The 4,288-nt window shown below is 44.8% G+C and overlaps 1 non-coding gene across 1 annotated transcript; it reads right to left on the bottom strand.

Annotated features, from left to right (window-relative positions):
- Window positions 1-507: 507 nt before the first annotated feature.
- On the bottom strand, window positions 508-645 carry LOC114814078. Its single transcript, XR_003761820.1, has one exon. It is a non-coding gene; the product is annotated as a small nucleolar RNA SNORA7 (small nucleolar RNA).
- Between the last annotated feature and the right edge of the window lie 3,643 nt (window positions 646-4,288).

Below are 4,288 nucleotides of genomic sequence, written 5' to 3'. Positions count from 1 at the left end.
ACTGCTTAGTTGAAATTGTGTCACTGGCACTGTCCTTCTGGATGGCCTCACACCAATCCTTTAATCCTCCATGTATTTACACAGGAGTTGGGGCTTTGGGTCAGCAGGGACCCAGCCCCCTCAGTTTTGGGGAGGGGTCTGAATGGATCCCCTACTTATTGCCTCCAGGTACTGACTTTATAAGGGAGGTATAGGGAAGGGAGGATAGCTAAAGTTTCTGGAATTCAGCTGGGGCTCGGGCACACTTCACTCCCCAGGGTGAAGCAGCTTGGCCTAGTGGAAAGGACTTGAGAGTCAGAGGTCTTGTCTTACGCCGTCGAGTCCTCTCCGACCCATAGCGATGCCATGGATACATCTTTCCTAGAACACCCCACCTCCATCTACAATCATTCTGGTAGTGTATCCGTAGAGTTTTATTGGTAAAAATACAGAAGTAGTTTACCACTGCTCCTTCCTCCACCCTTGACTCTCTCCCAAGCCACTGCTGCCCGGCATGGGTGAGTTTTCAGCTGTAGCAGATTGCCTTCCCCTCACTGGCCACTGCCCCAGCTAGGAATGGAATTGGTATGCCTCTGCTTGACTCTACCTCTTATAGTCAAGACTGGCAGAGTACTGGAAACTCTCCACGTGCGACCCTGAGAGGGAGGGTTAGAGGTACCTGGATTCTAATCCTGACTCCGCCACTTAATAATGATGATGACATTTGTTAAAAGCTAACTATGTGTCAAGCACTGTTCTAAGCGCTGGAGTAGACACAGGTTAAGCAGGTTGGACCCAGTCCCATGGGGCTCGCAGATGAGGTAACCGAGGCACAGAAAACTGAAGTGACTTGTCTGAGGTCACATAGACAAGTTTTGGAGTGGGGATTAGAACCCAGGTCCTTCTGATTTCTAGGCCTGTGCTCTATCCACTAGGCTATTGCTGCCTCCCACTTGTCTGCTGTGTGAATTTGGGTAAGTCACTTGACTTCTCTGGGCCTCAGTTACCTCATCTGTAAAATGGGGATTAAGGCTCTCAGCCCATGTGGGACATGGACTCTGTCCAGACTGATTAGCTTGTATCTACCCCAGAGCTTAGGATAGTGCTTGGCACATAGAGCTAAATAAATACTATAAAAAGAACACTTCCAGCCAGACTGTAATTGCAAGGGGAACAGTCCCTCTGACCCTCCTTCACTATTGGGAAAGTTGAACAATTATCCTATGGCTTGGGAGCGATACAGTCCTGATCATTCTAACCCAACCTCGATCAATCAATCAATGGCATTTAGTGTACAGTTACTATGTTTAGAGCACTGCACTGTACTGGAGAAGCAGCGTAGCTTAGTGGAAGAAGCACAGGCTTAGGAGTCAGAGGTTGTGGGTTCTAATCCTGACTCCACCACTTATCAGCTGTGTGATTTTGGGTGAGTCTCAGTTACCTCATCTGTAAAATGGGGATTAAGACTGTGAGCCCCACTTGGGACAATCTGATTACTTTATATCTCCCCCAGTACTTAGAACAGTGCCTGGCAGATAGTAAGCACTTAACAAGTACCATCATTATTATTATTACTAAGGTCTTGGACAAGTACAATTAGATTTGGTAGACATAATACTTACCCACAAGATCTTACAGTCTTCGGGGAGAGACAGACATCAAAATAAATTATGGAAAAGGGAAATAAGAGTACAAAGATATCTATGGGTTTTTTTTCCCACTGAAAGGAGTGCTTTGGCTTGACTTCTCAGAACATTGTTTCAACGTCATGAAATGTTCTCCCTTCTAATCATCGTTGTTATCATGTGTTATCATCAGCATCAGGTCTTGGCTCTGTACAACCATATTTTCCTGGTTTAATCACTTCACATCTCTGGTCTCTCTCTTTCCTGCTGAACTCTTTTGATGAAGTATCTTGTAAAACTCTGATTGCTCATTGCGAGGATTTGGTTGAGAGGAGAATAGGAACTGGGAATGTTGATTAGAAATTGTATCAGAACCTAGTGGCTAAGGCATAGCCTAATATAGAAAAAAACCCCTGTGGGAAAGAAGGAAAAGTATATTTTGGGTGTTGGCATGTAGAGATATTTGCTCTCCTTAAATTCTGGGAAGAGGAAACCTGGGAAGAGGAAACATTAAAGCTCAAAAGTAAGAGCAAAAATAAAGTGCTTTGTTGGTGAGGAAAGGTTTGGGAGTGATGAAGGGATTTGATGTCTGCTCTCAGTTCTACTCTAAGTTGCAGTCTTTTTGGCTGTAAGAATAATCAACAGAAGATGTACATTGGGGAAGGGAAAGAAAAGAGATCAAGTGAAAGTAGGAGGAATACCCAGCTACCTGGTTTAAAGACTTGGAAACCCTTAAAGGAAAATAAGAATGGGAATTCTGCCTGCTAATGAATGTAACTCATTCCCTGTGGAATACTGAGTTGAAGCTAACAACAGAGGTGATGGTGGGTGGATATTTCTGAAGCGTTTTGAAGTGGGGAGAGGTTGGGCAGAATGAGGAATACTGATTGATGGGGTCTTTTTACATCTTTCCTTTCTTCTCTTATCTTTTATTGTACTAATAAAGCTCAAAACATTGTAAAGAGTTCTAAATGGAAGTCTCTTACTTGTGTTTAAGAGTTTGGAGGGTGGAATGGTTCCAGGAATTTGTACCCATGAAATGTCATCTGCTAGTTTACTCAATTAAATTGGCTTGTTTATCTTCTAGGCTTACGGTCAGACTTTTAGAGTCATTTTACTAGAGTTGAATAAAGTGGTTATTGAATAAAGTTCAGTCTTCTCTTTGTGGCTCGAACCCTGATACTGAAAAATTCACTTTCAAGAGCAAACTCCCCTCTATAGAAAAACATGAGAACATATAGTGTCATAATAATAATCAAGAGAGAGCGATCACAAAGGGTTAAAGTAGCAGCATGACCCAGTGGGTAGAGCATGGGCTTGGGAGTCAGAGGACCTGGGTTCTAATCCTGGCTCCACCACTTCAATCAAGTGGTTGATGCAGAAGGGAGTGGGGAAAGAGGAAATGAAGACTTGGTCAGTGAAGGCCTCTTGGAGGAGATGTGCCTTCAACAGGGCTTTGAGAGCGGAAGAGTAATTATCTGTTGGTTTTGAGGAGGAAAGGCTCTCCAGATCAGAGACGGGACATGCTTTGGTGGTGAGATAGACAAGATCAAGGCACAATGAGAAGTTTAATATTGGGGGAGCAAAGTGTGCAGGTTGGGTTGCAGTAGGAGAGTGGTAAGGTGAGGTAGGACTGGGCAAGGTGATTGAACGATTTAAAGCTATTGATGAGGAGCTTTTGTTTGATGTGGAGGTGAATGGGTGACCACTGAATGCTTTTGTAGAAAAATGATCTTGGCAGCAGAGTGAAGTATGGACTCGAGTGGGGAGAGACAGGAAGCTGGGAGGTCAGCAAGGAATTTGATGTGGTAATCTAGGTGGGATAGGATGAGTGATTATATTAACATGGTAGTAGTTTGGATGGAGAGGAAAGGGTGAATTTTAGCGATGTTGTGAAGGTGGGACCAATGGCATTTAGTGATGGATTGAATATGTGGGTTACATGAGAGAGAGACACCAAGGGTAATGCCAAGGTTACAGGTTTGTGGGACAAGAGGATGGTGGTGCGATATAGAGTGATGGGAAAGTGAGCAGAAGGACAGGGTTTGAGTGGGAAGATAAGGAGTTCTGTTTTGGACATGTTAAACCAGAGGAGACGGGAGGACATCCAAGTAGAGATGTCTTGAAGGCAAGAGGAAATGCGAAACTGCAGAGAGGGAGAGATCAGGGCTGGAGATGTAGATTTGGGTGGCATCCACATAGAGGTGGTAATTGAAGCCATGGGAAAAAAGGAGTTCTCCAAGGGAGTGAGTGTAGATGGAGAATAGAAGGGAACCCAGAGATGATCCTTGAGGGACCACCCCCCACCACTGTTAGGGGATGGGAGGCCGAGGAGGAGCCCATGAAAAAGATTGAGAATGAACGGCCAGAGAGATGAGGAGAACCAGGAGAGGACAGTGTCAGTGAAGCCGAGGTTGGATAATGTTTCCAGGATAAAGGGATGGTTGACGCTGTCGAAGGCAGCTGAGAAGTAGAGGAGGATTAAGATGGAGTAGAGGCCGTTGGCGAGAAGGAAATCATCGGTGACCTTTGAGAGGGCGGTTTCTATGGAGTGAAGGAGACGGAGGCCAGATTGGAGGGCGTCAAGGAATGAACTGGAAGAGGAATTCAATCTCTGTTCTCTCTCCTACTTAGATTGTGATGCCCATGGAGGACAAGCACTTTTTCCAACCTCATTAACTTGT

Source organism: Ornithorhynchus anatinus, chromosome 8 (assembly GCF_004115215.2).
Source record: "Ornithorhynchus anatinus isolate Pmale09 chromosome 8, mOrnAna1.pri.v4, whole genome shotgun sequence".
In the NCBI taxonomy this organism is placed as follows: Eukaryota; Metazoa; Chordata; class Mammalia; order Monotremata; family Ornithorhynchidae; genus Ornithorhynchus; species Ornithorhynchus anatinus.
The sequence above is the reverse complement of the archived record's forward strand: the minus strand, read 5'-3'. Positions and strand labels throughout refer to the sequence as shown.